This window comes from Lepisosteus platostomus, chromosome 5 (assembly GCF_059453375.1).
Source record: "Lepisosteus platostomus isolate fLepPlt1 chromosome 5, fLepPlt1.hap1, whole genome shotgun sequence".
Taxonomy (NCBI): domain Eukaryota; kingdom Metazoa; phylum Chordata; class Actinopteri; order Semionotiformes; family Lepisosteidae; genus Lepisosteus; species Lepisosteus platostomus.
The window spans coordinates 41874792-41902190 of NC_142615.1; the positions used below are offsets into that span (position 1 = coordinate 41874792).

General features: G+C 41.0%; 3 non-coding genes across 3 annotated transcripts; 2 read left to right on the forward strand and 1 right to left on the reverse strand.

Moving 5' to 3' along the window:
• Positions 1-14346: 14346 nt before the first annotated feature.
• trnak-uuu (transfer RNA lysine (anticodon UUU)) lies at positions 14347-14419 on the reverse strand. The gene has a single exon. It is a non-coding gene; the product is annotated as a tRNA-Lys (tRNA).
• A 1794-nt stretch (positions 14420-16213) lies between these two features.
• On the forward strand, positions 16214-16285 carry trnat-cgu (transfer RNA threonine (anticodon CGU)). Its single transcript has one exon. It is a non-coding gene; the product is annotated as a tRNA-Thr (tRNA).
• A 3673-nt stretch (positions 16286-19958) lies between these two features.
• On the forward strand, positions 19959-20052 carry trnai-uau (transfer RNA isoleucine (anticodon UAU)). The gene is made up of 2 exons: positions 19959-19996; positions 20017-20052. It is a non-coding gene; the product is annotated as a tRNA-Ile (tRNA).
• The last annotated feature ends 7347 nt before the right edge of the window (positions 20053-27399 follow it).

A 27399-nucleotide genomic window follows, 5' to 3' on the forward strand; every position in this document is an offset into this window, starting at 1 on the left:
TGAAGCATTCTGAAGTCTGACAATCGTAAAAAGTTACCAAATAGTATTGGTGAAACTGTTACCTGTCCTGGATAAAGCGATTAGAAAATAGTTGGATTTACACGTGTAAGAAACTTTCTGATTTTAATGGGATACGGAAGCTATTAATAATAAATGACATTGGATGGTCTAAATGGAAAATATATAGAGGGGACATGTTGAGTCTTTTCTTTTCAGCTTGAAATTAACTTTTGCCTACTACTGTATATTCCATTGCAGCCAATTTAATGCGACGCAGCTCCATACTTCTCACAAAGTCTAGGCTAGGTGTTACATCCCACTGTGTTTATGTAGATTAGACAGTTCTATGGGGGGAGGGGAAGGAACTTTCAGTTTTCTGGTGTCATTGTTGGCCTTTAACATAAGGCAACCAGCAATCAAATGTCCTGTTTTTTCTTAAGTTGAACAAAGACGTGCCACATGCATATGGTGTGATATTGTATACTTTTAAAGCTACTACAGTATAGCTTGTGGGAAATACATTTGTCCTGTATCAAAGTTTAACTTGTTCAGAGCACCCTACATTACAAACTGAATGAATTCAACAGTATCGACGGCTAAAAGCAACATGTCAAAATGTTCCCAAAATAAGAAGTGAACGAGTTGAGGATTCGATAATAGAGTAATCATAACAATAACTCCCGAGTTGTTTCATACAATCCAAATGAAAGAAGGACACTTAAATAAACATGAAAAGACAATTTTTTCATTAACGAAAAGTAACGTCACACTCTCTGTTTAATCTGATTGTTTCATTGCTGCACAGACTAAAACCAGAGAGAAGCATTTTGTTTATCCTATCATGTATCGGTTTCCAATCATACAAAGTAAGTTTTGGGAATCTCCAATTGACCATGCCTATGCGTTCGCGGAGAATGCAAGGCAAGGCCCTTTTGTCTCTGGACCAGTCGACATTTATGGATGTGGTTCACTCCTAGTCACAAAATTACAAAACAGAAAAGCGGCGTAGTGGTCGGCTCTGGCTGTCCCCCCGTGCCGACACACTGCACATTCAATCCCCCCCTCCTTCTCTTGACTGATGGACAAAAGGTGGAAATCTGGGAGAACTGTACATGGCATTGGCATCTGTGAATTCTGCTGTGTAGATAGTGCTTCCTGAGGGGAGAGAGACAGTGGGGATGGCATCAGCCAATTCCTGGGTGGTGGTGAGCAGAGAGGACAGGATGGAGTGTCCTAAGGTGGTGTGTGCTCTGCTGGGGGTGGAGGGCTGTGTGGAGATATGCATTGCACCGGGCACAGCAACCTGTGTGGCAGGGACGGGCACTTTTCAGGAGATGAAGTTCTGTTTGGAGACCCGCTGCTGTCGTAAACACTCCAAACAGGTGCTCTTGCTTTTTTTACAAAACTTTTTACTTGCTCTTTTTGAAAACGGAGACCCGCAGCCTGTGGCAAAATAACGGAATCCATGTAAGAAATAACGTCACACAGGAGTATTCATCAGTTACGGAAGAGATGTCAAAATCTTTTATTTTCATCCATCTTACCGCTTTCTTTTTCACTGTTCCTATAGTCTTTGAAGATTGTTTAGTGTGTGCGAGGTTTCCTGAAGAAGAGGCTGTGAATAAAACATTTATAATAAATTATACATTCTAGCACAACAAAAATACCTTGGATTTTGAAATACAATCGGGTATTTCAAATGAAGCCCCTTCGCACTTTGCAGGCCAGAGCAGCTGAAGCACGACGTCTCTTCCTGTAAAAAGTCTTTACCAAGACTCTAAATATCTGACTTTCAGTTTGAAGCGGTACAGCGGATTCCAGGGCACATTCATTCTTGATTCAGGAGATATATATATATATATGAGTGTGCTAATGGTTAAAACTGTGTTTACATGAGGAACAAGCGGTAACATTTTCATTCCGAAAGAAAGCCAGTCTGTGCCCATTTCTCAGCGTGCACATTGTCAGGAACAACAAACCCACAGTGCCAGCAAACCTATCAATAGCCTGTAGGTACTGTCATTGAGCAGAGTAAAGTTAGCTTGAAGTTCGAAAACGATTTGGCACACCTGCAGCATTTTCACAAAACCTCTTAGGGTTATGAAAACACTTGCTTAGTGTGCAAACTACATTGTGACCATTTTCACAGCCTTCACGATGTCATTTTTAAGCCATCAAAACGATTAGTGAGCTAATTATCTTTTTAAACCTCTGGTTTTTCATTGATGTGTAACTATGCACTAACTGGAACCCGGGGGACTGCTGTGTACACACGTTCACAATGCAAGAAATACTGCTCAATAGGGCTTTGTGTAAAAAAAACAGTATATCACCATAGGAAGCAGGACAGCGCAGTCTCCAATTACCCAGACTGTATGCACAGGAATAAAGCTTTGTTTGATTTCTGAAACCCTTTCTTAATGTCCTGTTTTCATTCAGGTAAGGGTCAACTATATATACACTATAGTGCTGACAGCGGGAAAATTAAAAATATCCTTTACTCAGCAGCTTAATTAAAACAGCTCCAATGATGTTCAAACCGATTTTTTACACAGAAGACTAATACAGCTTTGCATTCTGAATCTCATTTTCTCATGCTTTTAATTAATGTGGCATTCTGCGCTGGGATAGGGGTATGCTGTTCACAAACCAATAGCATTTAAACTACAGCACCCACAATGCTGCAACCAAGTGTTTTACACACCAGACAGCCCCCCTCACCTTATACAACCTTGCTTGGGGTTGTGAAACCTTTTTTTAAATTATTTTTTCAATACGGCACCATTAAACATGCATTACACTGGGATGGGGGGTGCTATTCATGAGTCAAAAGCTTCATCACAACATCTGAAAATTTTAGATTTGACATTCTTTTTATTTCACGCTTTCTTTTAGTTTTTCCTAATTTCACATTTTAAATAAGCTGTATCTGTAGCAAATCACAATGAAGGTGTGGTATGCAGATGTGACTGTGTAACCATCAGGCACGAAGGAGAGAAAAACAAAAATCTCTGGGGGTCCAAGGCCTGATGGTTGACCTCCCCTCCAGGTATTACAAGTAGTTACTAGAAACAGTTCACATGCACCACCATGCAGATTGACATGGTGAATTCTATTTCCTGTATTATGTCAGGCTAGATATTAATGTTGAGTATGTCCCATCGACTGGGTTGAGCAGTACAGGATCTTGAGTTTTGTAAGGACTCATATCGGCTGGGTTCCTTGCTTCAGAAATCCAGGAGGATCCCTTGTCATGGGGGACAGAGCTCAATATAAACCAAAGGCACCGAAGAGAGAACAGTGGCAGGCATGGTGTGGAGAAAAAAAATGGGTTAGACACAGAAAAAACAATTGCAACGTGGTTGTCTACTTACCCACCTGATATCTGTTTCTGCACTTCCTAAAGAATTAGATCACTCAGGATCAATAAGACTACAGAGATGATGTAGGAGACTACAGCATTGTTAAATATGCTTGTAGGTATGGGGCATCCTACAAGGTCTGACATATTTCCACAATTTAGGGGCTGTGTGCTTAAATGCTCTGCCACCTGCTCGCTATTATTAACGTAATCTGTTCATTGATCTAGACAGCATCCTGCAACTGCCATAATCTTACTGGAAGAAAAGGATCACTTTGGTGTCTAGGCTTTTAGTAGTGTGTCATGTCTGAAAGGTACTGTAGAGATGGTACTATTTGGGTAACCTAATAATAAGGAATCACATTAGATACACCTCTGTTGGATAGAAGCCAGTTTTCTTTGATCTTTCTTACATCGGAGTGGAATAAATCATGTCATGGTGACATACTGTTGATTTAGAATTCTTTGCACTGCTACTTTGATGTTAACACTGTGTAGTAATCATATATAAAAGGGACTGTGTTGTGTTATGATGAACTTTTTTACCGTTTTCATAATACTTTGTTTGGTTTCTGGCAATAGATAACAAATGGTTTCTAGTGATTTTTTTGTGTTCTAGTGTTTTTCATTATTTTTTCGCAAAGTGTCTGAAGAGATTTTTGGGGGAATATTGAAACTTGTACTTACATGTCTTTTGGAGTTGAATTCTGCTGAGAACACATTGACAGTCTTCTTGAGTTTCCAGCATGTCTTTTATGTAATGCTTGGGAGTAGGGGGTGGTTGCTCACTCATCAATAGTGCCTGAAATATAAAACCGTAAGAAGGGTTACGAACTGCAAAGAATCCAAAGAGTATTAATGGGTCACAGATCAAGATCTAGGTATTTGCAGAATTTGACAGATCTCTCTTGATCAAACTCCTTTTTTCTTACTTTGTGTTTTTATAGCAAGACATTATATTGTTTCTGTGCTAAATGGCAAGCTCTTTAAGGTGTTCATGTTCGTGCCTTTGTTTCTATATTATTGGAAAGAAACCTAATAATTGATTTGATGCATCCATATCTAATCATCAATCTGATACACAGTAATTCTATCTTTGAGATGCCTGTGTCATGTAATAAATTGCAAAGATTATCAATAATCTTTTATGCCTTTTTATGCCTTCTTTGGAGTGTTTTTTGAAAAGGTATCTCTAATTTATAGAACCATTAATGCCAGAAGATAACCCTGAAATCCAAACTTCCTAACAATAACAAACAATTATAACATCCACTGAAAAATGTCATCCTATGTTTCTGTTGAATCTAAAACTACATGTCCTGCTTAAAAAACCCTTTCATAGTGATAGTTTGCATGCAGAGCATACTCACCAAACTGGGGTTGGCAAAATGTACATATCCAGGTTACTTCATTCTTTGTGCTTTCATACTCTTCTTTTGAGATGCACAATTCATGGAACCAGTTTTCACAACTGTCACACTGGACCTACACAGAGTAAACCTTATATTAGTTCAGCTATCACATTTCATTCGCATGTTTTGTTATTATGTGCATACATTACGCATAATAATGTTACGACCCCAAGTATCTAGGGGTAAAGGGGTGTAACATTTAGAATAATTCTTTTGGAAGCAGGTGGGTTCTGGTAAGTGACTAGGAAGCACGATAACAAAGGTGGGTGTAAAAGTGATGATTTTAAGTTAAATAAGTGACTGGTCAGACACGATAACACACAGGGGTAAGGGAACTAGAGTGGTGCCAAAGAAAAGAAAATAACCAAACAAAATGGAGCTGGCTAAAAAAAGTGAGGGAAAGCTAACCTGACTGCAAAAGAAAACCCGAAACACACGGTCTTCTGCGTCTTCAACACCCTAGCTAACCTCCCCTGACTACTCAAAACCATACAAGAAAAATGGCACTCACCCGTACTTAACTAGTGTTACTAATACAAAATCATTTAAGTGTGTAGAATGTACCCAACAACCTGAACTAACCTTATACACAAAAGTTTACACAAAAACACAAGTGAACTAGGAATACAAATAAGGGAAAACAAGACTAATCGACAGGAACAGGGTACAAAAGAACATAAAAGTTGAACATGTTAAGATAATGGCAAAACAAGGACAAACACAAACAAACGAAAGTACAAAGAAATGAACAGAAAACAACAAACCAACAAAGCCAAAACAATAGCAAAACAAAGCGATAACCACAACTAAATGAAGCAAAGCAAAACCAAGCAGGACCAAAGTCAAACGAAAGGCTCTTCCTTCAGAAAACCTCCATGTTATATAGTGAATAAGATGCACGCTGGCTGAGAAGCTAATTGATCATGATGTCATACAGAACAGTGGTGTAATGGTGGGCCAATGGGGGAGGGAGAACAATCAAAGGGTCAGCAGTGTGGAACATAAAAAAACACAGACCACATACTGGGACATAACAATTAACATACAGATAGAAATGATGTTCACTTTCCCAGTTTGTCTGCAGCACCAGTGTTTCTCCACACATCAGACACATGTCCTGGAGAGGAGCTATAATAAACATGCCAAATAGACTGATTTTTCCAATGTTATCTACAGATCATTGTTGCATAATTGAAGACCATTTGATAGAGACCTTTTCGTATGCACTTTCCTGATTAGGTGTTCTACTGCTTCTTAAACCGCACATTGTCATGTCTCAGAATACTCCTGTCAACACCTGTTACCCTTTTCTTGTTGCTATGACTTTAAGGGGGCACATGATAACACAGCCATGTTCAACCAGTTTGTTTCACTATGGGCAATCAAGACCCACACTTTTCCCAGACTGTGGTTGTGTCAACCACGACGAAGGCCAAAGTGTCATTGAATTTTAACTGTGCGAAATGTAATTTAATTAACTTTTCATCTCAAATGAGTTCTGCATATAAATAAATCGAGAATCTTTTTTCATTCAGACTTGTTACATAGACAGAACATGCTTCAGGAAAACAACATACACCAATAAACGCAGGCAATGATGATCAAATGGTACAATACCTGAAGCTTCAAGAATTCTGATTGACAGGTCTTCCCGCAACTTTCTTATTTCTTTGGCGCTGCTGTTCATCTCGATGTATGTTGGAATATCCAGGAAATTGTTCACGATGTCTGCGCCCATCTAACAGGTGAAGGTTTTTCACAATTATTATTTCCCTAAAAATCTCTCATACAATAGTTTTGAGACAGTCCAAAATTTCTGCATGGAAAGGTTATGCTGACCTGCATCACAAAGACCCCACAGCTTGAGGCATCTGCTTGCTTGGTGTGACCAATCACGCTTGGGTGCCAGATGATATTCAACCAGTCTTCTTTTCCTAGGACGTTCCTTCGCATCTTGAAAACCCCTGTGAATCAAAATAATAGGTTATTGATAAATGAGGACATATTTGTCATGCTGAATTAGAATGTGAAATGCATGTGTGCCCGTGCAGAGTTTCACCACGAAACCAATGCTTGATTTCTTACCTGAAACTTTTTGCCGCTGCAGTGGGGTCTGCCATCTCGTCACTCCCCATAGGGTCGACCACAAAGACTTTCTGGGATGGAGCACACAGATACTGCAAGAAACAAAGGGCACATCATCAGACATGAAGTTGCATTTAATGTGGGGCCAGACACACAGGCAGTTTCAGGAGTTTAATGTTGTGGAAACAAAAGTTTTTAATATTTAAATATTTTATTTATATTTATATATTATTTAACATGTAATATTTTGCAAACCTCAGCAAAGACAGTCAGAAAATGACCTAACAGTACTTTTTTTTTCCTACATGACACTTTGACCTGCTTGGTGTCACGGAGGGGGTGACTGCGGAGGATAGGGATTCTATGCGGAGCTCTTCGGAAGGGTAACGATAGGCGAAGGCGTGGTCGGAGAAGTAGCTAAGTCCAAAATCCGGGTAGTCGTAGTAGGAGCGTCGGTACAGAATCGGTAGGCGTGGGCGTCGTCTGGAAAGAAGAGCAGGGTCCAAAATCCAGGAGAGAGTAGTAGGCGCGTAGGTACAAAGTTGGGAGGCAAAGACGTAGCAGAAGAACAGCAGGGTCAAGATCCAGGAGTCAAAGAGTAGTATCACAGAATGTAAACTAGGAACTAAGCTCAGGGAGAAGATCTCAATCGTGAGCACTGAAAGGGGGTCTGGCGAGGGTTTAAATAGAGGAAAGATTGGTGCGTGCACGTTTGGGATGGGAGGAGCTCGTGGGAATGCATGACCGCCTGCCTGCGGGGGTGTAATTCATGACACTTGGTTTTCTGTTTATTACACAGCAGTATTCACAATAATATTTTAGGAAAAGTGCACTGTCACTATTGCCTTGGATACTCACTATCCATGTCCGCCTTTTTTAACAGGAGAGGAACCAATACATTGTAATTTTTTTAGATGCAACAGGGATAATCACTTGAACTGTGTTATGGTTCCAAGTGTAATTATAAACCTACGCTGTTTTGGATTACCTGCACCACACTTACCAACAACTTCCAATGGACACCACTGTTAAAAAAAACTAATTATGGCTTCATAGTTTTCAAAGTTGACCTGTAATGAAAAGAATGACGAGATTAGCAAGACAAGCTCACATGGATGGTGTGCTACCTTTGAATTTTGATTTCTGACTATAAAGGTAGTTTCTTTAGGCAGCACCATGGGCACAGTTGTGACCTGTTTTGATTGCTTGTAGCTCTCCTTGTTTCTCTATTGATAAAACAATCATCAGTTAGTGAAAAACCATGTTTGCCTCTCACTAATGTAATCCATCAACATTTGTGTTTGATGTCCTTACCTTGTACAAACGTTGTCTAGCCATGTGCTCTCTATTCCCACTTATGATTACACTAGTTGTGTAGTGGTTCATTAGGAAAACCTTCTTCCCCAAGTCCATGGATTCTTTCACTACTTGAAAGTAACACTCAATGGTCTTATGGAAAAAGCAAATACAATTGAAGAAGATATGATTTCACGCACTCACACACATTTGATTACACAAAAGCTCAGAAACCTTAACAAACCTTGCAATCAAACACTTTCATCTCACCTCGCCTATGAGCCACTCATCTGGTTTCAGAGACACAAACTCCGAGTGTCTGAGAATATATGTGTCTGCACTGTGCATGGATGGCAAAACTGCAACCACTAATTCACTCGGATTGATGTTCCAAAGGGCGTGAACCTAAAAAAGATTTACCAAGCCAAAAGCATACACAAGAGATCACTGGAGCTAACATAACGAAAATTGAGATTACACACCACTATCAACAAGTATAACAAGTTAGAGAGAAACGACAAAGAACACCTACAGTAGTAGAAGATGACATTCATAAGCTCTGAAAAAGAAGTGAATGTCCACACAGAGAAATATTTGAAATACAAATCCTACCTTCTTTCTGAAATCTGTTTTCTCTTTTATAAGTTTTGAGATGGGGCGTGCATCACAGTGTGGTGTGATCACTTCAGTCATGCCCACGGCAGCTTGCTTGGGTGACACTTTCCCTTTTTCTTTGTGCTGCCATTCTTTACATTCTATGGTTCCTGCTTTCCCCTGCTGTACTTGCAGGCCGTTGCTGTCATCTGGCGACTTTTCACTTGTTTCAATATTTCTATTGCTAACTTTTTTTTCCTGTTTTCTCATTTTTTGGGGGATTGGAATTTTCTGTGGTGCGCTGTAGAATTTATTTTTTGTTTCTTTGCCTACACCTGGTGCTCTCTTTGCCCATTGTTCCTGTGCATGTTCATGACGTGTTTTAGTGGTGATCAATGGTGCCATCAAAACCTTTTTGGGGAGATCATTTTGGATTATATGTTCTCTGTACCACCCTAGAGGGATTTTCTCATCATCGTAATAAACTCTGCTGGCTTCAGTTTCCTCCTGTGCTGAAGTATTGATTGCTTGACAACGCCAAACCATGTCTCAACATGACAGTTAGTGGCTCTTGTTTGTGCTACCTCTGACATTGATATGTCTTTTTTGCTGTCTGAAGCATATCTTGTCAGGTCACCCAACAAAATTCCACTCCACAGTGGAAATAATGCCATGTATCTTTGCAACAGAAATCTTATTATGTCTTCACAGAAATAGGGGTTCACATTGTGTTGTGTCCCATAGTCATCATGTCCTTGAACTGATATGCTGTCTTCATAAATACCTTTGAACTCCACAGCGAAAGGAGAGCAGCCCAGGCTGCCTCTCATGTTTGGGTACAGTACCTCATCTGTGTCTTTGACTTCTGCTTCCTTTTCCATCTGGTCTGGTGTGGTTGTTTGAGAAATATAAGCGTTAAGGAGGCAGACACTAGATTGGACTTCAGTTGTGAACCTCCTGCTTGAGAGTACAATACACATGTGTTTGAAAACATTTCTGGCGACACTCAAAGTTGTGCTGTTTTGCAGGATGGCAAAGGAAAATGTTGCAAAGTCTCGCAGTCCTTTGTCTGTTGTTTTTTTACTAATTGCTTGAGAGACAGCCTTTATGACATGGGCAGAGCAAAGGTGCAGAACAGTGAACATCTGAAGTTCTGTGTACTTAAGTTTGCCTTGGCAGACTTTCATTGCACGATTTAAGTATGCATGGATGGTGTCCCCATTGAAGGCAAAAAAACACTGTGAATCAGGGCCCAGCAGTAGTCAGTTTCTACATGCTGCACTCTCTCGGTAGTACATGTTGAGATGTCAAACGTGGTACTAAAGATGTGCTCCATGGTCATCTTAGTTTAGATGTACCTTTTAGAGGTGCTATTTTTCTCCATTGTTCAGCCTTTAGACATACTTTGAAAGTTTTAGGCACAGACATAATCTTTCTTAATCCCCTTTTATCCTGAGGTGACGTCCCAGACGAGCTTGCCCCCTGGGAATATTCACTGTGCTCTTCAGGCTTTTTTTCTGATTCTACACAGATTTGTTTTCTCCCTCTAACATGTCACCACTGTCTGTGCTGCCATGTGCTGCCCATGTATCTTTTGTATCTTCTGATGAACTTCTGAGCTCTGTGTTACCTTCCAAACTATGTCCCTCACTTTGACTTGAAATACTGACTATAGATTGTGTACTGTCATCTGGTTTGGAATCCCTACCAATACTCTCCTCTTTCTGCACCCTAAGCACTTGGGTTCTTACTTTTTTTCTATCTTCATGCCAAACACTGATAACCATTTCTTGTTGCTGGGGCAATCCTCTCCAAGGACTCTGTTTGACAGTGTTGACCACATATTGTCATTCCAACTATTTTTTTTCGAGTTTAGAAAACTTCAGAAATTCATTGATCATATTCCCTACTCCACCAGCCCTTGACCACAGGTCTGAGGGGTGCGTAGTGTGCTGCAGGTTCTTGTCCCATCCTGCTCTTGGTCCAGGTTGGAGGGTTGCACCGATTCTGAGTCTTATTAGCTGGTATGGATTGGTTTGGGGGTGTTGATACCAGAGTGGTCCAGGAGGGGGGTGTAGGTGTCTCGGGGGCATTCTTGATTTTCTATGACTTCAGGTTGATTCTGTTGGTTCTGAGTGTCTTGGTTATAAACGCTTGTGTGTATAGATGAAAAAGCTATTGAAGAGCACCCCATTCATCTCGGTGGAAGTTGCCATGTTCAAAAAATCCTAAAAAGAGAATTAAAGTTTCACACAACAAAGCATGACTGTGAAAGGTCAGGAGGCCTGCCTTGTGTGCACAACACTTGATTACAGTCAAAAAATCATGAAGCCATGAAGAAGACCCCACCTATCCCAGTGTATTACCTGTAGTGTTATCTTCAGAAAATCATAAAAAATAAAGAAAGGGGCCACAGCAACAGCAAGGTTGTATGAGGTTCGGGGGCCTGTCTGGTGTGTAAAACACTTGGTTTCAGCAGTGTGGCTGTTGTATTTGAATTGCTATTGAGCCATAAAAAAGACCCACCTATCCCAGTGTATTACCTTTAGTGTTATCTTCAGAAAATCATAAAAAATAAAGGGGCCACAACCCAAAACAAAGCTGGGAAAAGTCAGAGGACCTGCTTAGTGTGCAAAACACTTACATGCAGCATTGTGGGTGCTGTGGTTTAAATGCTATTGGTTTGTGAACAGAATACCCCTACCCCAGTGCATTGTGCCACATTAAATAAAAGCATGAGAAAAAGAGATTCAGAACACAAAGCTGTGTCAGTGTTCTGTGTAAATCGGTTGGAACATCATGGGAGCTGTTTTTAATAAGCCGCTGAGTAAAGAATATTTTAATCTTCCTGCTGTCAGTAGTATTGTCAATATAGTTGACCCTTACCTGAATGAAAACAGGACGTAAAGGAGGGGTTTCAGAAATCAAACAAAGCTTTATTTCCGTGCTTACAGTCTGGGTAATTGGAGACTGCGCTGTTCTGCTTCCTATGGTCATATTGACCGTATTGAACAGTATTTCTGGCGTTGTGAACGTGTGCACACAGCGGTCCCCGGGTTCCAGTTCGTGCGTAATTACGCATAGATGAAAAACCGGAGGTTTAAAAAAAGATAATAAGCTCACTGATAGTTTGGTGTAGAGGCTGTGGAAATATCCACAAGTCGTGGTCTTTAAAATGCATTTGGTTTGAAGGCGTTCTGTGCTTCCATTGCGAAGATATGGACAAAAGAATATTCGATTGTGGTCAAAAAAACGTCATAAAAACGAAAGAAGTGAAGGCTGAGAAAGCACTCACAATGTATTTTATACACAAAGCATGTGTTTTTGTAATTCTAAGAGATTTTGCGAAAGCCCTACAGGCGTTCCAAAATCGTTTTCTAACTTCAAGCTAACTTTACCCCGGTCACTGTGGTCAGAAAGCATTCTTGATTCTGCTTGAGCTGCTTCATGAATTCTAGCGACTGTAAGAGCTCTTTCTAAAGTCAGCCCTTCCTCCTGCAGCAATTTATAGTCTCTTATGTGCACATTTTTCCACAAGTTGATCTCTTAACATGTCAGTTTCCAATACTCCAAAGTCACAAGATTTAGCCAGTTCTCTTAGTGCAGTCACAAAAGCATCAACAGATTCGTCCTGAGACTAAGTTCTCTGCCTAAATTTATGCCGTTCCAAACCCACATTTCTCCGCGGTGTAAAGTAAGCGTCTAAGGCAGCTACAGTCTGTTCATATGTACCTTTTTCTCCAGGGAGGTTGACGAAAATCCGCTGCACGGACGCCCCGATACAGTGCAGTAATGTAGCCCGTCTCACGGCATCCGGAGCTTCTGTAGATCCACTGGCTATTTAAAAAAATCTGTAAGACTCCATCCATATCTTGTATTCCGTATACAAATCCGGTGCTCCGAGGTTCAGTAGAAACGGTGGAAAAAGCTGGGCATAAGCAAAGCTTCTCGGCGCGGCTGCCATATCTTCCATGGCGCAAACTAAACGAAAAGTCCGAAAATTCAGAAGTTCGTTTCTACCAGCAAGAGAACTAAAATCTGCAGTGTTCTGCTTGCTTTGAGTCCATCTCTTGTCGCCATAAATGTTGTGTATCTTAATAAAGAGACGTTTTTATATTAACTATTTTATTAACTACACAGATCACGCCCTTACACCATATTTTCCTGCCTTCTACTCTCTCGTTCTGTTGTCTCGCGATGTCTACTCACTATACTACATTTAGCATGACTTCTTGTTGCAGTTGAACTCAAAGCTGGAGATGATCTCCATATTCTACCGCAGTAACAAGTCCGAAACGCAGGACACAGTACACACTTTTTAAGTGAACTCAGGTTGTTAAAAAATTAAACCAGCGCCCTGTCACAGAAACGTACCCCAGTCTCCCGCGCAACAAGCGGGGGTACTCAGCACTATACTAATGAGGAGCGCTTGTCTGCAGCTGAGCGTCAGCAGTCATTTCCTCATTTTCAAAGACTTTTTCACCTGCTCTCAGCTTTTAAAGACGGTCATAAACGCTCAAGAAGTAATTCATGTCAGTTTGAAGCCTGTTTCTGTTGTCTCAGCTTTTGATAAAGAAAAGCCGTGCGTGGGAGACTCCCTCTCTGAAGAAGTTTGCCGTCACCCTGCGAGAGAGAAGAGCCATCAATCACCGAGGCAACCACTGAGACAGTTAACATTAAACACGTGAAATGCGAGATGTTGTGATTTTTTTCCTGCTTAAGGCTTCTATCGTTTCTATTCTAACGAGAAAGACCTCTTTATTAGAAGTGAGATTTTAACAAACGTCTCCAGGGTTAACTGCGACCTGAACGCAACGCCTTAGACCACCAGCCATCTTGCCTGTGGTACTTATAATGAAGTACATATTTTATTTCTTTCTACTCGTTGATAAGAAAAAAAGTGAAATTATGTAATTAGGGATATGTCTTTTTTTCATGGGGAAAACTAGCCCGAGCAAAAGTAAAGTTTAGAGTAGCGCTCAATAAAAATGATCAGAACCCGAAAGCGCTTCTTATGCGGATCAGTATATTCCGATACCACTGGTTCTGCAGAAGAAATAAGAAAAGCCGAACTCAAAGCACTGCGGTGCCATTACAGGTACTCTGTCTGCTGCTGCTTTAAGATCTACTCACACCGTGTTGCCATTAAGGCTACCTAGTAAAAAAAAAAACGTATCGTCACCTTTTTGAACGTGATTATTAGACACCCGTTAAATCTCCACCGAGGTTTCTTGAGAGATCGTTCAGCGAGCGAGTAATAAAAAAACTACTTCGCTTCCAACCTCTGCTGTCACTGTAAACTCGGACGTGATGTTCTGCAGATGTGCAGTGTGCCTTTCCTCTTGTCGTATTCAAGAGTACTCACTGTGTGAGCTCCTCACTGCGTGTTCTGTACTCTACTGTGATTTAATTTAGATGATTACGTGGAGTAGAGTGACAAGATCTACTTGAACATTTTCGGTTTGTGAAATGAAACACTAAATACACTACTGTAAATACAAGTAATGGACATTTAAAATAACCACAGTACAGCTAGAAGAGTGAAAGATAAAAGACTACTTAGAATGACATTCACAATAGACTTAAGAACGGCACAGCCGCCCGAACAGGGACTTGAACCCTGGGCCCTCAGATTAAAAGTCTGATGCTCTACCGACTGAACTATTCGGGCTCTGAGAGAGAGTTGACACTGTCGCGAGCCTCGCAAGTCACGTGTCTCTTGTGTCGAAGAGCAGTCATACCTGACCCGTCTGGAATGACCACTGACAGACTTTATCCAGAAGCGACGGCACCACTCCCAGTAGAATGAGTGAGAAATACATCATGACATGGGAAGTCAAGGGGCTCCCACAATCCATCTTTCCTCACATTACTGATTTTTTTTTCAATAGCATTTTGACCTTTTTTCACATTCAGATTTTTTTCACATTTAATAAAATCTTTTAATCAACAAAATTAAAAAGAAAACAAATAGAACATTTTTTTGGAACAATAATTTAAAAAAAAAATATTTCAATGCCGTGGTTGTATACGTGTGCACACCCTTTATAAAGGGAGTTGCAACAGTGCTGAAATGTAAAGAGCATTTCTGTAGAGAAAACAGCATTTTTTCTGACTTGATGTTAAGCTTAGGGAGCCTGTCTTTTAGAAATTCTATTTCTTAACACCCTGCACAGCCTCCCGACAGACTAACGAATATTTTTGGGAGAAATTGGCTCACACACCGGAAGACACTAACGTTTATTTACGTTAGAGTATGTAAAACTCAGGCTTTAACAGATGTTCATGATGTTTCACACGGGGTGTTACCTGTTGTAGTGTTTCAAAAGATGTGTTAGCGGACCACAAATTATCTTGAAAAGATTTGGGTTTGTACTGGCTGGGATTCAAACCCGACTCAATTATTTGGAAGGCGCCTGTACCACCAACGCACTTCCGAGAAGCACCTGCAAATTATCACAATCCTCTCTCTCACCTACAAAGTTATGGAGACACAGACGTCCAATGAAAACTAATTGTATTCACTCAAGGCTCCACTCTTTTGTTGTGATGTCATTTTAATTAATATTAGCTTTGATAAGGTGTCGTTTTTGCCTCTTAAAGTTAAAGTCTGCTCCTTTCTTCCTGGTATAGAAATAACATGTTCCATCTTTGTTTAAAAACACCACTAAAAGTAAATTATTCAGCTCTAACGCCTGTGTGCATTGACAAGACATCTCAAAAGGACTTATCAAATAAGAACACGATCCTTCCTGTTACCATTCCTGTGGTTGGGGCGTTGTTTCACCTTTTATTTTCTTCTACAATATTTGCAGACAGGGCTTTATCACTCGAGTTGTACAGAACAAGTGTGCATCAGTCCATGAAAATAATCAGTAGTGCTGTTTTTCTATGCATAGTTTAATCAAGAGCACTTAAAAGATGCGGTTTTGGAACGGCATAAATTTAGGCAGAGAACTTAGTCTCAGGACGAATCTGTTGATGCTTTTGTGACTGCACTAAGAGAACTGGCTAAATCTTTTGACTTTGGAGTATTGGAAACTGACATGTTAAGAGATCAACTTGTCGAAAAATGTGCACATAAGAGACTATAAATTGCTGCAGGAGGAAGGGCTGACTTTAAAAAGAGCTCTTACAGTCGCTAGAATTCATGAAGCAGCTCAAGCAGAATCAAGAATGCTTTCTGACCACAGTGACAAAGTGACACTGAACGGGGCGCTCGCTCAAACTTTACAAAAAGAAGCCGAGCAGCAGGACACAGTCATGCTAGAGAAATAGAAGAACAGGGGACGGCTGACATTACATGTTACAGGTGCGGACTAACAACGCACAAAGCAGATGAATGCGGAGCGTGAACAGCAAAATGTCTACACTGCAAGAAAACAGGACATTGTGCACATGTCTGCAGAACATCACGTCTGAGTTTAAGGACAAGTATCCCTTTTATTGTTATTGCTGCCTCGAAGGGGCGGTGGTCAAGTGGTAAGGCGTTGGTCTCGTGAACCGAAGAACGTGGGTTCAAACCCCACCCGTGCCTGTTTAATTTGTCACCGCTTTCCTTTAGTTTCAAAGTCTTAAAAAAACTCGCAATGTAGGGATCTCAATAGTAAGAGAACATAACTTTCGCCAGTGATTAGTATTCTTCCATATCCTGCCTTGTTTTTTAGTCGACAAAGCTTATCTCTCTTCACCCCATCTTCCGAATGATCGCCTCAGCAATGGGAAGGAACGTGCGCTTGGTACAGCCCCCGACTCCATGGTCTGATCACAAACAGATCTGGTGAGCTGTCAGTCCAGGTTGGAAGTAACGTTTGAAAGCACTAAAAATCTGACTTAGGAACGAGAAGACCGTGTTTTTTATACGAGTAAACGATAAAATAATATACTGCCTGCAAGACTATGTCAAGTTCAAGTTCAAGTCCAAGTTTTTTGTCATTATACTCATACACAGGTATATGGTATAACGAAATGCTATTTAGCTAGCTCTCGGACATAAGTAGTACAAAGAAAAAAACACAACATCAATATAATTGTATAACAAAAGAAAGACAACAGCCGATGTGCAAAAAACAACAACAGGCAGTGTGCAAAACAACAAAAAGGTAACAGGTTATGTGCAAAAACATGCATCAAAAGAATGAAATAAAGGGATAGAAATGATGGGGAGTGAGCTTTTGACATGTATGGTAGAGGTAGATTTTCAATGTGTGTTTGGATTTTTGGTAAGAAAGAAGGCACCGTGAGGTTCAGATCATAGGTGAGAGGTGAGGAGAGAGTGAGAGAGGCTGGGAGTTTAATAGTTTGATAGTGCGGGGCAAAAACAGTTTCTGAGTCTGGTAGTCTGGACCCGAATCCTCCGGTACCGTTTTCCATGTCATGCTAAACGCCATAAATTGTGTTTGCCCAGTCGTATCAATCGTTCTAAAGTTACGGAAAATCGGATGCGACTGGTGCAATCAGTACCCATTTTTTCAGGCTACTCAAGCGGTTTAAAACAGTAATTTCACAGCTTCGTGTCTTTTAAGCTTTGTGTTTCGATCTCCAAATAGAGGCACGGGTTCAAATCCCACTCCCGACAATCAGGCGTTTTACCCTGTCTTTTTTACCTGCCTTTACACTGTTTCAGTCGTGTTGTGCTCGCTGACAATCACAGTACGAGGAAAACGGAGAAACTGCTTAGCAAAAACATAACGGACAGAAAAAAGCTTTGTAAACACGTGAATGGGATTAGCAGCAGTAAGGCATGCATTCAAATGTTTAAGGCTTATTTATAACAGCAGCAGAAGAAAGGTGCAGCCTTTGTGAGAATTCGCGGGTTTTTATGCTGCTTGGACTTCTTTCAAGCCTATGAAGTGACCCCCGTTTTATTTTCATTTTCAAACTTCAGAACCGAATAACAAAAAGGTTTCATGTGTGACAATGTTGTGTAATGTTGAAAAAAGGGCTGGACTACTTTGTTCAGTCCAAATTCCACTATGTGAATTTATGCTTTTTTAATATAAGCATTAACAATACAATGCGTGCTCAAAAACCGTTACTTATTAGCTTAAGAAGCGGCAGTGTTTTGACAAAGTGTGGTATTCGAACAGAAAATGCTGAAGTGTTTAATACTTGCTTGTGAGCAGATCTCCCTCGATTTAGACAAACTCTTGTTTGGCCGATGATTTCAGATCAAAATCTGAATCAAGTGGAAAGAAAGCTGAATTACGCTGGGTACTGGGTATCACTGTTACGCCATCAGGTCATGCTAGGAGGATTGGGGGGGTCAAATTGACACAGAGGGACCCAATGTGGGGGCTGAACCCACAGTTCTGAGATTAAGAGATTCTTGCTCTATGGACTGCGCCTATATAACTCTTGTGCTCCAGCAGTAATGTTTCTGGGTGTAGATGAACATGACATTATAGACTGACAGCAGGAACACGTGGCCCACAGGCAGTGACAGAATCGCTATATTTGGCTGCAGTATATTGTGTTGAGAGCAGCATTAACTTTCCTGCAGAGATGGGAGTCCCTTTAATACAGCTCTTTCAATCGGACAGAGTAACAGGAACTGACCTAAAGTTTCGGCTGTGGATCCATCTCCACATGGGGGAAAGAGACAGTAAAATTGCGATGAAGAAACAGAAAAATTTGTGCTCGCTGCAAAGTAGGAAAGAGGTGGTCAGACACATAAAACAGCTTGGTGATAATTTGCAGCGACAATTTTATGTTATTTAGTACACGGATTTCTCTTCATGTTCCTTAAGATGTGTAATTTGTATGTTGGTTGTATGAGAACAGTTTCTCCTAAAGTCCTGTCAATTGACAGTGGAGAGCTAGCTGGTGCACATCTTCAAGAAGACTCTCTTTAAGGCGATTACAAGTTTCTCGAACAAATCTGTGTCATATTTTTAAAATAGTTTAGCTAATGAGCAACGAGAGTACAAATAAATTCTCCCACCCTCCATTTGAAGATAAAACTCCATGTGCGAGTCAAAGTTTCCTTGAAGCTACTGATGTTCGTCATTATTGGACATTCCCGGTGATATTGACTAAGAAGCTCAATATTTACGTGTTTTAGTTCAACATGTGCAAAACATCCGTATCCCCTGCAAATATCGGCAAGGTCAGTGATATTCTCAACAATTTGTGCCATTGCAATTCGTGCGATTGGTGCCATACTTTTTCGAAATGTATACTGACATGCCAGGATCAGAGGGTCATATTTAAAAAACTGGTGCATTAAAATTTCTTGTACTTCAGGATTTTGATAGTCTGTTACATTGTCTTTCACACGTCGGTGTCAGAACTGTGAGACATTTTCATAATCGGGGGAAGGCAGTAGCAATAAACAGAAAGTACAGTCACCTTTTCCCAGTGTAAGTCCTTGTTGTGGTGAGTTTTTAAAATTGGTTTGCGATTTTCTGAAATATATTCCATACAAAAATATAATTTGGACAGTCGCTATTTATTTGGATATTCCTTTTCAGTGAAGATGTCTGCAGTATTCCAGCCGGATTAGTACTGATCGAAGAGAGCCATCTACAGGCGAAAGGCGACATAACATCACAGCAGCACCATTTAAGGTGGAACGAAAAACACGCATAAGAAGCTGGCGAATAAGAAGCCAACTTAAGCCTCGTAGCAGACCCTTGGAGGCACGCTCAAAATAATCATCTTTCCCAGTACTTAAGAGTCATATTTAGATCGCTTTACTGCAATTTTATTTGATTGATGGGAGATGTGAAGCCATCGAGCCTGTACTGCACTTTCACATTGAAATTGAAGCCATTTCTCATGCTTTCTCTCAGTTTCGGGGCTGCAATTGAGTGTAAAGGAGGCGACTTGAAATTGAAACATGTAATCACCTTACAGAGGGTCTTCACGACGGGGTGCGTCAGCTAGTTCTCCATTATTGTCAGTTTACTGGACTTCTGAAGAAACCTATCTACAGCGAAGATACAAACTGCACAGTTTAAGGCACATGAAGAGAAATCTGTTTGCTGATTGACTCAAAACATGTCGATACAAATAATCTGCCAGGCTGATTTACTTGTCTGACCACCTCCCTCAGTTCCCCTTTGCTGTTAGCACAATTCTTTCAGTTTCTTTTCTAGTATTTTCCTTGCTATTTTAGTGTTCCCCATGTATAGATGGATCCACAACCGAAACCGTTTTCACCCTGTGTTTCTGCAGCGTCAGTCTGTATGAGGAGCATGACTTGCACAGCTCCAGTGGCGCAATCGGTCAGCGTGCGGTACTTATACAGCAGTGCACAGCGGAGTCATGCCGCGGTTGTGAGTTCAAGCCTCACCTGGAGTAGTGTCTTTAGCTACTGAGAGCAACTGTCGAGTTTAGATACTGTTAGGTATTTGATGGAGATAAATTAACATCAAACGAACAAGTAAAGATTTATTTCGAGTCACAATCAAAGAAGTTTCCACAGCTGAAACGTTGTGTTTACTTCTATTTTCAGCATGGAATAAACCTATACTTTTCCATTTGCAGCCCACGCATGCTGTGATGCAGCTCCCTACTTAAATTACTATCAGCTGTGTACCTCCAGTTGACCTGTACACAAATATATGAGAGAGGTCTACTGAGACAAGAGGAGCACTGAAGACTTGATAAAGCTCTCGCATTAGATTCTGTGTTTATGTTGTTCCCCAGATTTGTTTTTAATGTTCTTTCTCTTTTGAAGTTGTTGCGTTTGTTTTTTTTTCTGATTGGTAGCTACAACGGGTCAGTTGCAACAAACTGGCTGCTGAAATTTGTCAGCAGCTCTGTAGCAAACCTGTTCTCAATTGCAACAAACCTAAAATAACAGCTGCTCCCCATTAGATGTTACTAAAGTAGGAGACTAAGCAGACGAAGTGGAACAATAGATTACATTGGAACTGTCCTGAATGTAGTGGAAATAATATCGTCATTAAGTAATGAACAATTGCTTTCCAGACACTACAATTATTCACAAGGAATTTTATCAATACATATTTTATTAATAAAAGTGTAGTATCTTAATAATGAAGTTTAATGTTATCTATATCAGTAGCTGTATTACAGGTAATGCATGCACAGACTTTATTATACTATAATGAATTTTCAGGTATCCCGGGGAGAGAACTGAAATGAAGGAAATACATATTTAAAAGGGGTGTAAGTCTTAAATGTGTTCTGTCACATAGGGGTGTTAATTGAATAGATTTGTTGTAATATTATTTGACTCTACACTTGTGTTTCTCAGGAGACAGCATTAATATTGGGGATTTGCGGATACAGATAATAAGTTGTACTATACAGGCAGATGTATGGTTACCTTAATGAAAAAAACTCTTATCCTTACCCTTTTCAACATTATTATTTAAGACAGTCTTTCAGAACAGTATTCTCGTATTAGTGGCTATAGTCTAATGATAACGGTGGTGAAACAGGCGAAATGTGCGGAAAGAATTGGAGATGGAACAGGAGACTCATCCAGTCGATAGAAAGCTTGGGTAGGACTGCACAAACACCGTGCCAGTGCTTAGTAGCGTCATTTAAAAATAATACGTGGTTTAACAATATCAACTGCTCTTCTGTGAGCTCAGCTCCACTACTAGTAATACATTGCCCAAATTTTCAAATTAGATACATGTGTTTTCTACGTGTATGTAATTGGTACTTTTTTGTTTTAACTGATTTAAAATATAATCTTTATAAAACAGACAAAGGGTTTATGTGTTGCGCTGAAATTCACACACAAGTAAGGAAAGATATCGCGCTTAGGAAGAAATCCAGAGTGGAGACGCCGGCGATTGAAAACAACCACATACAGCCTGTATGTGCTCTACCACTGAACTAAACTTCTGACAACTACTGTATCTTTATCTGCAGCACTTTCTTTTAGGAAGAGTGAGGAGTCTACAAGCCTAGAAAATAAGACAACTAAGTGAAAGATAAATTTTCACTTTTTGATTAAAGAACATAAAAAACACCTTTCTTCCAGCCAGATTCAAACCAGAGAACAAAGAGTTCCCAGCTGTTTCCACTATATTCCTCCGCTCTTATAACTGAGTTATCGAAAACACAGGAAGCCCACCTTTTGTCTTACATAAAGCACAATGTAGTGCAGCGGTCCTATTTATTTAAAACCCAGTTCGAAATCAAATCTCATTCCCATAGTCCTGTTTAGTTTGAATTTAAGCAGTTGTAGCAGCAATGCTTGGTAATAAGACAGTGTAGGGAAAACCGGTTCAGGGACGCCAAATATGTAATCATAGTGGCTCTCTGAAGGTACCAGTTCTGTAGGGTTTGGGCATTTACTGAGACAATTATTAATTGTAGCAGTAAATCACAAAGTTGATTCTTTTGGTGGCTTTAGAATCCAACCATGCGACATAACTCAAACAACGAGCACACAGGTACTAATACACGAGGATACATTTATTAATACATAGAATATGCATATAAACCTAACAGATCTTATCGAGAGGGTTATCAGAATACAAAAGGTATATTCGGTCAGTTACAAAGAGTTACACATATCAAGAGGACATACGTTCAGTATATCATTCATTAAGACCGTTTCGTAAAGTGAACTTGGTTACAACTTCTACATTAGATACTCAAACAAGTACATAACTCTTAGGAATTAAATTGATATCAACTGGTTGGGATAACAATTGAATTCTCGAGCTGTAATGCATTGAAGTTGAATACTCATCCAATCTTTGGGGATTCAGATCTCCTGCGGGCACAAAGGAACAGTTGCAGGCTGTTGCTGTCCAATCCACGCTCTCTGGCTCCGTGCCAGGCTGTGCTGTGCGGCTTGCGACGGTGCGCTGCTGATGCTCATTGTTGGCTTTAACTAGCAAAGTTTGTGCACAGGAGAAAAGATGACTGTGGGTCCCAGCAAGTCAGGAAGAGGACCGGTTCATTCCTGATGAAGAGCTAGTTCTGAATAGTGATTCAGCTTTCCACAGTTCCGTCCTGTTCACGAGGCCTGCTGCTGGTTACTCTCTGGCAACCTCCACTCTAGACTCTTAGAACAAAGGAAAGTTCTGGCACTCGGACACACTGGCCGTTCCGTGGTTGTCCGGGCTGAGTCTCAGGATGGTCAGGAGGCGCGCTGCGAGAATGTCCTGCCCTTGGGAGCCTTCTGCTCCTGGGCCGTCCTGCCCTGGAATTCTTCTCCTTTGAATTCCCTTTAGAATTGTTGAATCTGAATCTGAATCTGAATCTCTCAGGCTCTCTGTGTTGCCTGTTTTTACCTGGAGGAACTTCAGCTCATTGATTGGCTGAAAGTTCCATGGGCATCAGAGTCCCACGTGGGTTACTCGGCCCTACCAATCCCTGATTGGTTGATCAAGGTGAGGTATGAGTCACTTACTCCTGACACTTAGTAATGCAGTCCAGATGTCCAACTGGCACTCCCTAAACAGATAGGCGCCAATGGATGACCATTGATCATGATAGCCAGGCTTAGCTAAGTGCATCCCCCTTTGGGAGCTGTCCTTATCAAAAGAAAACATCTTGCATGAATGGTTTCTCTGTGGCTGCACCACAGAGATGAACAGAGAAATGGGGCCTCATTTGGGAAGGCTCAGAACACTTAATTCTGCCTTATATTTAAGCCTCACCGCTACAACAGAATTAAGCGTTGCTGTGCTTTCCTTAATGAGGCCCCATCTCACTCTCCATCTCTGTGGTGCAGCCACAGAGAAAGTATTCATGCAGGCTGATTTAAGATGTTTTCTTTTGATGAGGGACAGCTCCCAAACGGGGATGCACTTAGATAAGCCTGGCTATCATGATCAATGGTCATCCATTGGCGCCTGTCTGTCTAGAGAGTGCCAAATGGACATCTGGACTGCATTTCAGGAGTAAGTGACTCGTATCTCACCTTGATCAACCAATCAGAGACTGGCAGGGTGTGGTAACACCATGTGGGTCTCCAATTCCCGCCAAACTCTCAACCAATCAGAACACATCTGTGTCTTGGTCAAAAAGGGAGCGCAAGCTCAGATCAGGGCTCTCCTTGGCCATTTTCGCGCATCCTCAGAGACAATCACGTGACAAAGGCTGTTGTCTGCAAAGGGACTTGGACTTTGTTCTAAGCGCGGGGCCGAGGATCCCGTACGTACTCAGAATTCTACCAACGTGAACGCTCCGCTTGATCAACGGCAGCCCACAGTTGGACTCTCGTCGACAACCTGAATAGCTTATTCAGAAGCAGCGCTGGACCGGGAACGAACCAGATTCTTCCCGGGCAAAAGAGTGACTTGTGAGGACTAGCCGTCACACTGCATAGAGTGCATAGTGCATAGAGACTTTCTACTAGCCAGCCGGATCCCCTCGGAGCAACGACTGCCCTGCGCGCCGCAGTCAGATTCCTCCGCCCGTCCTACTCCGAGCTGCACCTCGACTGGTTGGCCGGTAGCCAGAGGACGCCGGGACAATGCCCATTGGACAACCGCTGGGACCGAGGCTGCAACAGAGCTTGTCAGCTAGTTTGTTGTTCGTGCCGGGAAATTCCAAATCCATACACAGTGGATAAGTAAACCCCATGTTCTACATTGCGTCTCGAGAATTCAATTGTACCTCAACACAAGTTGTTATCAATTTAATTCATGAGTAATGTATTTACTTCCGAGTTTAGAGTAACAGTGGGTAATAACACTGATTAGCGATTTGGTAACCGAACGATATATATTGACATATATTCTCTGTTGTGTATCTCTTTGTATTTGCATCTCTTCGAGATTATATACTTTGTATATTGATAACCCTCACAGTAAGGTCTGCTGCTCGTATCCAGGCAGACTAGTATACAGTGCCTTGCGAAAGTATTCGGCCCCCTTGAACTTTTCAACCTTTTGCCACATTTCAGGCTTCAAACATAAAGATATATTTTTTTTATTTTATGTGAAGAATCACCAACAAGTGGGACACAATTGTGAAGTGGAACGAAATCTATTGGATTTTTGAAACTTTTTTAACTAATAAAAAAATGAAAAGTGGGGCGTGCAAAATTATTCGGCCCCTTTACTTTCAGTGCAGCAAACTCACTCCAGAAGTTCAGCGAGGATCTCTGAATGATCCAATGTTGTCCTAAATGACTGATGGTGATAAATAGAATCCACCTGTGTGTAATCAAGTCTCTGTATAAATGCACCTGCTCTGTGATAGTCTCAAGGTTCTGTTGAAAGCGCAGAGAGCATCATGAAGACCAAGGAACACACCAGGCAGGTCCGTAATACTGTTGTGGAGAAGTTTAAAGCCGGATTTGGATACAAAAAGATTTCCCAAGCTTCAAACATCCCAAGGAGCACTGTGCAAGCGATCATCTTGAAATGGAAGGAGTATCAGACCACTGCAAATCTACCAAGACCTGGCCGTCCCTCTAAACTTTCAGCTCAGACAAGGAGAAGACTGATCAGAGATGCAGCCAAGAGGCCCATGATCACTCTGGATGAACTGCAGAGAACTACAGCTGAGGTGGGAGAGTCTGTCCATAGGACAACAATCAGTCTTACACTGCACAAATCTGGCCTTTATGGAAGAGTGGCAAGAAGAAAGCCATTTCTCAAAGATATCCATAAAAAGTCTCGTCTAAAGTTTGCCACAAGCCACCTGGGAGACACCCCAAACATGTGGAAGAAGGTGCTCTGGTCAGATGAAACCAAAATCGAACTTTTTGGCCACAATGCAAAACGATATGTTTGGCGTAAAAGCAACACAGCTCATCACCCTCAACACACCATCCCCACTGTCAAACATGGTGGTGGCAGCATCATGGTTTGGGCCTGCTTTTCTTCAGCAGGGACAGGGAAGATGGTTAAAATTGAGGGGAAGATGGATGCAGCCAAATACAGGACCATTCTGGATTAAAACCTGTTGGAGTCTGCAAAAGACCTGAAACTGGGACGGAGATTTATCTTCCAACAAGACAATGATCCCAAACATACAGCAAAATCTACAAAGGAATGGTTCACAAATAAACGTATCCAGGTGTTTGAATGGCCAAGTCAAAGTCCAGACCTGAATCCAATCGAGAATCTGTGGAAAGAGCTGAAAACTGCTGTTCACAAACGCTCTCCATCCAACCTCACTGAGCTCGAGCTGTTTTGCAAGGAAGAATGGGCAAGAATTTCAGTCTCTCGATGTGCAAAACTGATAGAGACATACCCCAAGCGACTTGCAGCTGTAATCACAGCAAAAGGTGGCTCTACAAAGTATTAACGCAAGGGGGCCGAATAATTTTGCACGCCCCACTTTTCATTTTTTTATTAGTTAAAAAAGTTTCAAAAATCCAATAGATTTCGTTCCACTTCACAATTGTGTCCCACTTGTTGGTGATTCTTCACATAAAATAAAAAATTTATATCTTTATGTTTGAAGCCTGAAATGTGGCAAAAGGTTGAAAAGTTCAAGGGGGCCGAATACTTTCGCAAGGCACTGTACATTTCAATTAGTCTGATCAGTGCAGGACAAGTTAATGTAGAATCATTACTATGTGTGTCTCTTGTTTGTATATAAATGAATGTCTTTGACAACTTAATGTTAGTTTTTAATTTAGTTTTACGATGTAGGTCATGCGTTAACATATGCACGAGCATACGAAATGTCTCACTCCTGATTCAGCTCATGCTCCATAGGAGAGAAGAGATTCCTCCTGCTTTTCGTACAATCATATCAGAACAGAAGCCCGTGTCGCCCAGCTCTGATTCAAGAGCGACTCGCATCTTCAGCCCTTTTTTTATTCGTGATCCTAATTTTCTTTAGTTATGATCAATATTGAACTTTTTCTAAATAAAACGACAATAACCAAACATGCAGGCAGACTTTTAAAAAGTATTAGGAGCTGACAGGGTGCCCCTTTGGAATAGTTGTCAGAAAATGTGAGAAAAGGAAAGGTACGTAAGCTCTCACACACAGCATTAGAGATTGGCATCTGATGAAAAAAACAACTACCTGTCTCCCCAGCATTTAAAGGTGCTGTTGTTTTGATTTTACATATTGTTAGCATTTTAATGAATTGTTAAAAGATTGATACACAAATCGCTAAATAAGAAAACGTAAAAACCCTAGCTGTAAGCAATTGGCCATTCATATTCCTGAATTTTAAATCCCTGTGTTTTTCTGTATCCGAATGCCTGGTGCAGCTAATTTGAAAGCAGAGTCTACCATTTACTGTATTACAGAAGCGTATTGTTGCCACCAAGGAAAAAAAAATCCTGAGTTTACAGGAGTAAAGGAGGAAACAAATGCAAACACCGTTTAGAAAAAACACACACGTCTCAGGCCTTAACCATGACAAGAATGGAATTTGAACCTAGATGAGCAGAGCACAATGGATTAGCAATCCAAAAACTCCTGACTCCTGTTTAATTTTCTTTTCGCTTGCTCGATTTGTAGTACGCTCCTCAATCCTTACAACCGATAAACAAAACGGCTTCATGTGCCACAGCATTCTGCTGCAGGTACGGGTTGCACCGTGTATTAGGCGAACCCGAATTAAATATTTCAAATATGTGAAGAATTTCATGAAAAAGATCACAGCCAATGTCAGCAAATCGGAGCCTGTAGGCAGCTTCAACAGAACAAAACGATCTGAAGCCGCAATTCTTTCATAGAGTGTATTGTGACACTCTAACCACACTGTTGCTATTACTGATACTTCTGCTGCCA